Source organism: Polypterus senegalus, chromosome 17, assembly GCF_016835505.1.
Source record: "Polypterus senegalus isolate Bchr_013 chromosome 17, ASM1683550v1, whole genome shotgun sequence".
Classification (NCBI taxonomy): Eukaryota; Metazoa; Chordata; class Cladistia; order Polypteriformes; family Polypteridae; genus Polypterus; species Polypterus senegalus.
The window spans coordinates 2439420-2451731 of NC_053170.1; positions in this window are offsets into that span (position 1 = coordinate 2439420).

The following is a 12312-nucleotide window of genomic DNA, read 5'->3' on the forward strand; positions in this document are numbered from 1 at the left end:
CGCCAGAAGCCTATTTTATAGCGCCTTTCACGTCTCGGTCTCCCTACTATATAAGCCCTTTCATGTCCTTGTCTTGCATTGCATGCTTCAGTCTTCAGACGTTGTGACTCTCGTGCACATTGAGGGCTTTCATTTAAGGGACTTTGCACCCATTTTGGTCACATGGCACTTTTTCCGCATTCCCTCCCCCCATTTCAGGGCACCATCCTGTTTGGGACAATTGGCGTCACTGGTGTCTGTGACTGCTCAGGTGGGTCTCATGGTTTCATTAGATACCTCGGCCTGCTTCTACCCCTTGGGGTCTGTAGTCACCATTGTTCAACATGAGGACAAGAGCTGTGACAATGAAAGTAAAAGCAGCCATTGTGAGGCTGAACAACAAAAATGAAGCCATCAGCGACATTGGCAAGACGTCAAGATGACCAAAATCAGCTGTCTGGAAAATCATGAAGAAGAAAGAACACAGAAGAAAGAGCTCAGGAAACACAAAGGAACTGGTGGGCTGAGGAAGACCACCAGAATGAATGTTAGAACAGATGGGACAAGGACAGGCCATTCAGCCCACCCAAGACAGCCAGTCCTGACCACTTCACTTCTCCGAACCAACATCAAGTGGAGCTATGAAGACCCCTAAAGTCCTACTGTCTACCACACTGCTCAGTATCTTACAGGACCCTCCACCATGTTTGGGACAAGGACACCATTGTTCCTTAATTTTTGACTCTTCTGCTCCACAAACAACTGAGACGTCGCGATTCAAGTGCACATCGCAGACTTTCATTTAAGGGTCTTGGCAAACATTTCGGTCACACAACGGTTCATCTACACGCCAATTTTAGGGCACCATAATGTGTGCAACAATTGGCGTCCCAGGTGTTTGTGATCCCCCAGGTGGGGTTCATGGCTTGGTAAGATACCTTAGCTTGCTTCTACCCTTTGGAGCCTGTAGCTGCCATTGTTTAACATGAGGACAAGAGCTGTGCCACCGTGAGGCTGAAAAACGAGAATAAAACCATCAGAGATATCGGGAAATGACCAAAATCAACAGTCTGGAATATCATGAAGAAGAAAGAACTCACCGGTGAGCTCAGGAATCACAAAGGAACTGCTAGGCCAAGGAAGACCACCACTAGTGGTGACAGAGGAATCCTCACTATGGTCAAGAGGAAGCCCCCAATGCCTTTCCGACAGATCAGGGGGCCGATGTGTGAGTCACAGACGACTATCAGCAGAAGACGTCATGACCAGAAACACAGAGGCCACACTGCAAGGTACAAAGAGAGACCAGCGCGTTCACTTGTCATTCCAACAGATGGCGCATCACCAACCTTAACTCAGCTTTAAAGAATCCCATACCAAACTGCATATACGAGAGACACGTGCATTGAATGGCGCGCTGCAGACGTTTACACCAAGGTGTACGTTGAGATTTCCACCCGTCTTAGTCGAGTCGCGCAGCTCGTAATTCTATAAAACGGCTGACGTCAAAGCTTGGATGTCCCCTGAATCTGACTGTGGAGTAAACTGCCATCCGGTTATTTGGTCCTGTTGACGCTCTGAGCGACGGCCTGCTGGCTCCAGAAGCTACTTGTGATTTTTGATGCTGTTTTGAAATTTGCTAAGCAAATCAATTCTGCACTCGTCCAGTAAGAATTGTGAGAACACTTGCGCTGTTTCGATCCTTTCCCGACGTTGAGAGAGTAATCCACGCTTTGACATCATCTCGACTGGACTGCTGCTGGTCGCTCTGTGCCGGAGTTGGTCGGGCAACTCCAGTCCAGAGCGTAGAGGAGGCTCGCCGATGAACAGGCAGACGCAGGTCGGATCACACGACACCAGCGCTGGCCTCGCTCCACTGGCTTCCAGGTCGGTTTAGAGCGCATATCGGGTCCCCGAGGCTCATCTCGTCCTCCGTTCATTGCAGGATACGTTAAGATGCTGCCGTTTTTTTACAAAGGTCACATGACTTACCTAATATGATTTTAGACCTCATGAGACGCCAGCCGCTGTGACGGAGACTCGCGCTTTGTAGCCGTCAGACGTGCGGACGTTTGGCCGTGTACAACAACAACATTTATTTCTGTCGCACATTTTCATACAAATAAATAATGTCGCTCAAAGTGCTTTACATATTAAAGAATAGAAGAATAAAAGACACAGTAAGAAAATAAAATAAGTCAACATTAAATAACAGAATAGGCGTAAGGCCCGATGGACAGGAAAAACAAAAAAAACTCCAGACGGCTGGAGAAAAAAATGAAATCTGCAGGGGGTCCGAGGTCATGAGACCACCCAGTACGCCACGAGGAGCGGCTGTCCGATGAGTACAGGAGGACGACACACAAACCCCACGAGTGGAAGCGAGCGACCTGCCCAACGTGAATCTGAACGAGTAAAGTGACGTCACACAGAAGGAGGCGGAGCTTCTGACCTTTCAAACTTGCCGTCCGTTTGAGAAACCGCAATGTGAGCGGACGTTTGTTGACAAATTGCCTTGAAGAATAATTGTGGTAAATTTCGACAGAATTATTTGGGGGCGCATGTTATGTCATGAGGACAGACAGACAGACATGCAGCAAGGTGGCACTGGGGGTATGCAAATACACCTAAAAATGAACAATAACGTTTTAAAGACCACCCCCCCCCCTTTAAAGTGCAATATATGACAAACCTGATAAAAAAAAATATTTGCTTATCTCACAGACTTCTGTCTAGTGAGGCGCAAGTCACATGCACATAGTAGAAGGTCACTATTGTCACTTGCACGTCTCCTCAGGGTGTCACCTTCAGTGCATTTAAATTGTAAGGACGCTGCGAGTGACGGAGGGATGGACTCGGCCCACCATACAAAGCTGGAGGCAGTCTGCCCAGATGAGGACTGCTGGTCTCTTCTGAGGTCGGACCTGCCACTGTTATAAAGCAGGGAGGTCCTAAGGGCAAAATCCCCCGCCAAAAAAAATATCAAAAATGCCCACTAGAAGTGTGTTGGGGAGGTGGGCATCAAACCCCAGCTATCCAGTAAAACGGCAATGTAGAGTCTTTATAAATAAAAAGATTTATTTGTACAGAAAAATACTCTGAAGACAGTTGTGGTATATGGCCGGCTTGTCATCACGGCCAATACCCCCAGACCGCCAGATGGCGCTCTCCCTGCAGCATGGAGGTGCCCCGGATGCCAGCAGGGAATCATAGACTATGGAGTTTTCCTTTACAAACCTGCTGGATACCCCAGGGGCCAACAGAGGACACTGCAGGGAGGCATAGAGAGTCGTATGTGCCCTATTAACCCGGAAGTGCGTCATTGGCAGAAGTGACATACTTCCGGGATGAAGAAAAGGACTTGTACCTGACCCGGAAGTGATAGAGAATCACATGGGCTGGGGATTGGGAACACTTCCGGGTTAGGGAATATAAAAGGACTGTGGCAGCTCCCAGACGGCGAGCTGAGCTGGGTGGAAGGGTGGCAACGCGTCTGGGAGTAGTGGAGAGTATTATTGTAGAGTATTGTGGTTAATTTAATGAGTATTGTGGAGGAGAGGGTGCTTTGTGCACTGTGCAGAATTAATAAAGTCAACTTGTGGACTTTTATCTGGTGTCTTAAGTCTTGGACAGGGGTTCAAGGGAGAGATAGCGCCCCCTATCTGTCACACAGTGAAGCCCCGAAGAGAACAAAAGGCACAGCAGGGCAAAAAAATCCAAAACGTCACAAATCAAAATCAGAGCCAGTGACTCGCAAATAATCAAAAATGAACCGCAGAGGACTGTGGCCTTGCTGTCTGCCTTTATAAAGCTGAGGGCGGTCCCTTACAGTGATAGGCAGGTGGCCCCGCCTTTTGGGGGAACCACCCACCAAATACAACTGAAGATTCTTTAGCAAACAGACAATAAATGACCATAAAGAGATTACTGAGCCCCAGCTCTGGTGGCAGGGCCGTCTTAACGTATGGGCGCCAGCCGGGGGTCCCAGAAACACAGGGGCCTACAAAGTTTCTGAATGCCTACAGTTAGCTCCACAAATATTTGGACAGAGACAACTCTTCTCTCATTTTGGTTCTGTACATTAATCACCACAATGAATTTGAAATGAAACAACTGAGATGACGTCGAAGTGCAGACTTTCAGCTTTAATTCAGTCGGCTGAACAAAACGATTACATAAAAATGTGAGGCAACTCAAGGATTTTACGAACACAATCCCTTCATTTCAGGGGTTCAAAAGTAATCGGACAATTGACTCCAAGGCTATTTGATGGGCAGGTGTGTCCAAGTCCATCGTTCTGTCTTATCAATGAAGCACATTAAAGGCCTGGAGTTGATCTGAGGTGCGGTGCTTCATGTGAAGATGACAACATGCGGTCAGAGGAGCTCTCCATGCAGGTGACAGAAGCCATCCTTAAGCTGCGAAAACAGAAAAACCCATCGGCTACAATATTACGAGTGGCAAAATCTCCAGTTTGGTACGAAGAAAGAAAGCAAGCACTGGTGAACTGAGCAACGCACAAAGACTGGACGTCCACAGAAGACAACAGTGCTGGACGATCGCAGAATCAAGAGAAACCCCTTCACAACAGCCAGCCAGGTGAACAACACTCTCCAGGACTTGGTTGGCGTATTGATAGCCACGTCTACCATAAAGAGAAGACAGGAAATCCAGAGGGGGCACTGCAAGGTGCCAGCCACTCATAAGCCTCAAGAATAGAAAGAAAGGCGAGATTGGACTTTGCTAAAGAACATCTCAAAAAGCCAGCAGAGTTCTGGAGAAACATTCTGTGGACAGATGAGACCAAGATGAACCTCCACCAGAATGATGAAGGCAAGAAAAAAGGATGGAGAAGGAAGGCGTGGAGGAGCTGATTATCCAAAGCACAGCACATCATCTGTAAAACACGGTGGAGTCCGGCGGTGTGATGGCTGCCAGTGGCACTGGGACACTCGTGTTTACTGATGAGGTGACACAGGACAGGAGCAGCCGAGTGAATTCTGAGGTGTTCAGAGACGTACTGTCTGCTCAAATCAGCTCAATGACGTCAAATTGATTCACGATACAGATGGACAACCCAAGAGTTCATTAAAGCAAAGAAGTGGACAATTCTGGACTGGCCAAGTCAGTCACCTGCTCGTAACCCCACTGAGCGTCCATTTCACTTGTTGAGGACTAAACTTCGGGCAGAAAGGCCGACAAACAAACAGCAACTGAAAGTAAAGGCCTGGCAGAGCATTAAAAAGGAGGAAACCCAGCATCTGGTGATGCCTTCAGGCTGGCATTGATCTTCAACCAAGTATTAGAAATGAACATTTGATTTCCAGTTATTTCATTTGTCCGATTACTTGTGAGCCCCTGAAATGAAGGGATTGTGTTCGTAAAATCCTTGAGTTGCCTCGCATTTTTATGTAATCGTTTTCTTCAACCACTGAATTAAAGCTGAAAGTCTGCACTTCGACGTCATCTCAGTTGTTTCATTTCAAATTCATTGTGGTGATGAATGTACAGAACCAAAATTAGACAAGAGTGGTCTCTGTCCAAATATTTATGGACCTAACTGTATGTGTGTTTCTGCTTTGTTATCAAAACAGGGGTCTCAGGGCACTACTTTGCCCAGGGGGCCTACGATACTGGTACGATGGCACTGCCTGGTTGGCTGAATCATCAGCAATGCCACTCTGGTCCTCTGCTGCCCCCACCTGCACATACACCCCACCAGCCTAGGGTCAGAGGTTACCCGTCTGCGCCACTCCCCCTGCCCCCACACCTGGTTCTGTAGGTCAGGGTCCAAACCCCAGGCTTGCCAGTGGGCACAGACCAGTAGCAGGGAGACACGTTTACGATGCTGTTCAATGTGCCACCCTGCTGTCAGGAGGTCGTGCTGCCCCTTCTGACCGTCCTCAGGTCCGGACCTCGGACACTACAATCTCGTGACTTTTAGGTCCGTTGTCCTCCACGTGGTAACACCGTCATGTCGGTGAATTCTCTCGTGCAAATCCGTTTCATGGCGGACCCCCAAGTGCCCCAGTGGGTGCCGTCGTCAAGGGCGTGCTGAATACTCCCAAGCTGGCCGTCCTCGGTTGTTTTGCGCAGCACCCTGACATCAGTGCTGTTAACAAAGCCCGGAGGTGGACGGCTGGTTCTGGGACGGCCGTGGGGTCCGCGCACTGCGTGGCTTTCACTCCTGGTCGACTATTTGAAGGGGTCTGCGTCTCAAATTCTTTTTTATTGCACAGTTAGTTGCGCTTCGTTAATTTCCTACATTTCCTCTGATGCCCCGTTCAGGCGCACACGTAAGCCAGCCATGTTTACTAAACCCCTGGCATGGTGTGCTGTGTCGAGTGTCGCCATTCAGAAGGGACTGCCCATCCATCCTGTGCCACCTAACAGTGTGCCACCTGAGTGGAGTTCACTCTCTCCATTCGGTGACGTCTGCTCGCTCGGTGACAGTCTCCAGGAGTTTCTTGGTCCAATAGGGGAAGCCAAGTGCCCGTGCTCTGCTGCCAGGCCCTGAAGCCAAGTGCCCGCGCTCTGCTGCCAGGCCCTGAAGCCAAATGTCCGCGCTCTGCTGCCAGGCCCTGAGACCAAGTGCCCGCGCTCTGCTGCCATGCCCTTCCCTGAGAGGTGACACTGTGGTACACAGAAGGACATTTAGTTCCCTTTGTCACTTGTAAACTCACACACACACAAACACACGGCAAACACTGGCACTCTCCACCTCCTCATTGTCTGCCTGGCACCTCATAAAACAGGTCACGATTGTAGTTCTTCAGAGGGGCGCCCATCTCTGGTTCCAAACAAAATAAAAGAGTCTCCAGTGAAGAGCTTTTTAAACAGACCATGAAAGAATGGCAATTTAACGCCTTTAGCACTCATTGTTTAAAGATGTGGGGCTCTCTGGACTGCAAATCTGTGCCTGCGACGGGCACGAGGGGCTCGGGAACGTCAGACTAATGGGAAACACATCTGTGTAGCAATACGTCGTGTTTACAGTTGGTCAAAAAGGAGCGGATGAGTTGCAACACGGTGCTGGCATTACACAAATTAAAAGGGGGGGCACACATCCGCACACACACACACACACAGCGCCACACAAGCAGTGGACAGGCAGGTGCCAGGATGGACAGATGGGATCGCTTCATCTGCACGGCCGGATTCATAATCTGACAAGAGAGCACTTTCAGAGCCCTAACCCACCAGTGAGATGCCCATTTGCTAAAACACCAAGTGCCATCTGAAATGAAGAGCCTCTTCCACTGGGGGACATGGCACAAGTGTCTGGGTGGCAGTGCACCTTTGAAGTGCCAGGCTTGATCATTATCCTCCCACGTGAGTTTGCCAGAATATTTTCAGAACATTCCAGCGCTACCGGGTGGTGTTTTTGGAGTGTTTTCTCTTATTCTGCATTACCAAGGTGCCACCCTATAGCCACTTTGAAGGTACAGGCATGCCCAGGTAAACATATGGGCACCAGCCGGGGGAGGGGGGGGGTTCCAGAAATATAGGGGCCCACAGTGTTTCTGATGCCTATGTATGTTTCTGCTTTGCTATTAAAACAGGGGTCTCAGGGCACTACTTTGCCCAGGGGGCCTGTGATGCTGGTAAGATGGCACTGCCTGGCTGGCTGAATCATCAGCATTGCCACTCTGGTCCTTTGCTGCTCCCACCTGCACATATACCCACCAGACCAGGGTCAGAGGTTACCTGTCTGTTCCACTTCCACCCCAAGGGTTCTGTAGCTTAGGGTGCAAACCCCAGGCTTGCCAGTGGGCACAGACCAATGGAGATCAGTAGCAGGGAGACACATTTATGATGCTGGTCAATGTGCCACCCTGCTGTCAGGAGGTCGTGCTGCCCCTTCTGACCATCCTCAGGTCCGGACCCCAGACACTACAATCTCGTGACTTTTAGGTCCGTTGTCTTCCACAAGACTCCTTTCATGGTAACACCGTCATGCCCAGGTACTTTTTAAGACCAATGCCACTCTTTAAATCTCTGAAGTGTACCAGGACTGTTTTGTGGCTCTGGGACATTTACCCTGCTTCTGCATTGCCAACACATCACCCTGGGTCTCCCCACAGGTTGGCACTCCAGAGGACAATTCACACTACAGATGCCATCTTCAAGCCCTGCATATAACATTCGTTTTGTCTCACCTGATGCCCCCCTTTAGAAGAGCCATGAGTTTGTCACCGACTCTCAATAATGTTAACCCCTTCATACCCCTCAGTGCCAGGGTGTGGGTCGTCACATGTGTTTGGGGACCAGTATAGAGTCGTCCAGCCTGCTTCCTTCTGGTGACAGAATATCAGTGACAGGTGTCAAAATAAACCTGGAGCCGACACACAGACAGAGGAGTTCTTATTGAAGATATTTGATCAGGGGGGCTAATGCCCTCTATGGTGGTGCCCACTACAGCTGATTATATACAATCAGGGTCACTAAGAACCCTTGTGATCCCCCCACCCCCAACACTGAAGGCATGTGAACAGGAGAGGGTCTGGTACTGACTGTCATTAGAGTTCCCTCTCCATACCCCTCAGTGCCAGGGTGTGGCGTGTCACATGGGTTTGGTGACCACAAACACCAGGTGACCAACAGACAGTATAAATTGTAAAGAGTCGTCCAGCCTGCTTCATTCTGGGTACAGAATACAAGTGACAGGACCCTGCAGGAGCTCGTGTAAGACTGTGGGGGGTACCTTCGGTGTCACTTGAGCCTTTACATGCCACCCCGAGGTGGCATTCGAAAATCCTGACGGAACATTCAGTGGAGTCCTTCTTGGTCTGGACGTCCTTGAGAGTCTCCCACGCCTGCCTGGCCGGCCACTGGGCACCAGGAAAAGGAACTTCACCGCTGGCCTGGCACAAGTGCCAAGTGGCTGATGAGGCAGCGCAGAAAAGTCTGAGCGGCCGCCAGTGGGCGTTAATCACCCGAGGCTGTCCGGCAAAACAGGAAACAATTTTAGAGGAGAAAATGAGACTTTGGCTTTACTTATATGTTAGATAGATGGCCTTCCTCGCTGCGCGGGTAAAGATGGCATCATTCAGTCTGTCACATTTTCTGTGTGAAGAAAACAATCAAAATGAGCCTTTTAACTCAAGCGAGGTCTGCCTAACCTGGAAAAATACAAAGGAGCTGGAAATGGGCTTTTAGACTCGCCGGATACGTCGAGTGAGAAGATCGAGTGTTTACTGCAGAGCTGCGCTTTCAACTCCATCGAGAAGAGAGGCGCTCATAAAACAGTAAAAATGGCAGTTTAATAAAAAACAAAACAAAACAAAGACGCTTCAGAGCAACAGCGCCATCCACAGGCTAAGAAATGGCGCTGCGCTGGCCTCACCTTAGCAGGAACACGGGGGGCACCGCAGGAAGCCTCTCAGATTCTGCACAAATGTTTGGCAGTTTCTCTTCATACAGAGAACCACAAAGACATGGAGTACGGTGCCCCCCATTGCGTTTGGGACAAAGACCCCATCTTTCCTTAACTTCACCCCTCTGCCCCACAGTTTAAAATCACAAATCTGACAATTCAGATGTCGTGAATAAAGAGCGCGGTGCAGACTTTCATTTAAGGGTCTCTGCAGACATTTCAGGGCACCATCATGTTTGGGACACAGCAAAGGCAGGTCACATTTAGGACACCTATCCGTCATATGCGGTTTGCGGACATCTGCAGGTGCTGAGGGTCTTCTCTGCCAAGCCCCTCATGCAGCCATCTTCAGCTCCTGCTTATTTCGGGACGGGTTGGGGTACAGGCTTGCCCCCTTCAGTTTTCTCTTCAGCATAAGGAGGGCCTGATCAGTTGGACTCAAATCGGGTGCCACTCAAGAATTCTTTATCTTTGATGAACTCTTTTGGGGGGGTGTCATTATCTCACTGTAGGATGAAGTGAGTTTGGGGGCTTTAACTGAAACTCGAGCAGATCAGATGTTTCTGCACACCTCAGACTTCATTGTGCCACCGCTGCCAGCAGGTTCATCATCAAAGACGAGAAGTGTGCCAGGACCTGTGCCAGCCATACATGGCCAAGTCATAACACCCCCAGCACTGCCATGTTTAACAGATGAGGTGGTCTGCTTTGGATCCATTTGGACTCCACACGTCGATCTCACCATCACTCTGATGCAGCAGATTCATCTTCTTTTTCTTTTCCCAGAATTCTGCAGGCTCGTTGAAGTCCTTCTTCACAAACTGTACGCTGGCCCAGAGTGTCAACAGGACCAAATACCCGGATTTCAGTTTTCTCCACAGTCAGATTCAGGAAACTTGAGGACATCCAATCTGTGCTGATAGAGTTACCAGCTGTGTGACTCGCCCAAGACAGGCTGAGATCGCAACGTAACTTCTGCAGTGCACAATTCAATGCACGTGCCCCTCTGATGTGCAGTTTGGTATGGGATTCTTAAAAGCTGCGTTAATGTTTGTGATGTGCCATCTGTTGGAATGACAAATTCAATGCGCATGTCTCTGTTTGCATGTAAAATCCCACAAAGTTGAGTCCAATCTGACATGAAGGGGCAGGTAATTCCAAAGTCTTGGGGGGTGACCACTGTAAAAGGACGGTTTCCCCCCCAAAACCCCCAAGTGGCACAACCAGAGAGAAGAAAACTGGCCTGGGGGGGTCTAAGTGATCGTGATGACGCGTAAAAGATCCATCAGGTACGGTGGTGCTAGGCCCACGATGGATTTGGAGTCCGGTAAGACGAGCTGGTGGTCCGCTCTAAGCCTACCTGGAAGCCAGTGGAGCGAGGCCAGCGCTGGTGTCGTGTGATCCGACCTGCGTCTGCCTGTTCATCGGCGAGCCTCCTCTACGCTCTGGACTGGAGTCGCCCGACCAACTCCTGCACAGAGCGACCAGCAGCAGTCCAGTCGAGATGATGTCAAAGCGTGGATTACTCTCTCAACGTCGGGAAAAGATCGAAACGGCGCAAGTGTTCTCACAATTCTTACTGGACGAGTGCAGAATTGATTTGCTTAGCAAATTTCAAAACAGCATCAAAAATCACAAGTAGCTTCTGGAGCCAGCAGGCCGTCGCTCAGAGCGTCAACAGGACCAAATAACCGGATGGCAGTTTACTCCACAGTCAGATTCTGAACAGAGAATGACGACTAAGACGGGTGGAAATCTCAACGTACACCTTGGTGTAAACGTCTGCAGCGCGCCATTCAATGCACGTGTCTCTCGTATATGCAGTTTGGTATGGGATTCTTTAAAGCTGAGTTAAGGTTGGTGATGCGCCATCTGTTGGAATGACAAGTGAACGCGCTGGTCTGTCTTTGTACCTTGCAGTGTGGCCTCTGTGTTTCTGGTCATGACGTCTTCTGCTGATAGTCGTCTGTGACACACACATCGGCCCCCTGATCTGTCGGAAACGTGTTGGGGGCTTCCTCTTGACCATAGTGAGGATTCCTCTGTCACCAGCAGTGGTGGTCTTCCTTGGCCTAGCAGTTCCTTTGTGATTCCTGAGCTCACCGTTGAGTTCTTTCTTCTTCATGATATTCCAGACTGTTAATTGTGGTCATTTCCCGAAATCTCTGATGGTTTTATTCTCGTTTTTTAGCCTCACGGTGGCACAGCTCTTGTCCTCATGTTAAACAATGGCAGCTACAGGCTCCAAAGGGTAGAAGCAAGCTAAGGTATCTTACTAAGCCATGAACCCCACCTGGGGGATCACAAACACCTGGGACGCCAATTGTTGCACACATTATGGTGCCCTAAAATTGGCATGTAGATGAACCGTTGTGTGACCGAAATGTTTGCCAAGACCCTTAAATGAAAGTCTGTGGTGTGCACTTGAATCGCGATGTCTCAGTTGTTTGTGGAGCAGAAGAGTCAAAAATTAAGGAACAATGGTGTCCTTGTCCCAAACATGGTGGAGGGTCCTGTAAGATACTGAGCAGTGTGGTAGACAGTAGGACTTTAGGGGTCTTCATAGCTCCACTTGATGTTGGTTCGGAGGAGTGAAGTGGTCAGGACTGGCCATCTAGGGTGGGCTGAATGGCTCATCCTCGTCCCGTCCCATCAGTGCAGCGTTCTGAGCAGTTGGCAGGCTGACCCACCAGCAGTACGGCCGTCCACCTATGATGTCCTTTCTTACTTTTAGGTGGCTGGACGTTAGTTAGTCTATAAGTGGGCCTTAACAGTAGGCTGGCGGTTAGTGAAACTGTTGAGAGGGTCTTCAAGACCTGACTGGGTTTGCCAGGCACCTCATTGATGACGTCATTTCTTTTCTATTTTTTTCAAATTTTTTAATTAGACAACATTTGCAAGCCTGATGCAGAGAGTATCCCTGGTCAAAAAGGTCAAGAAGTGACCCTGGGTGGGAT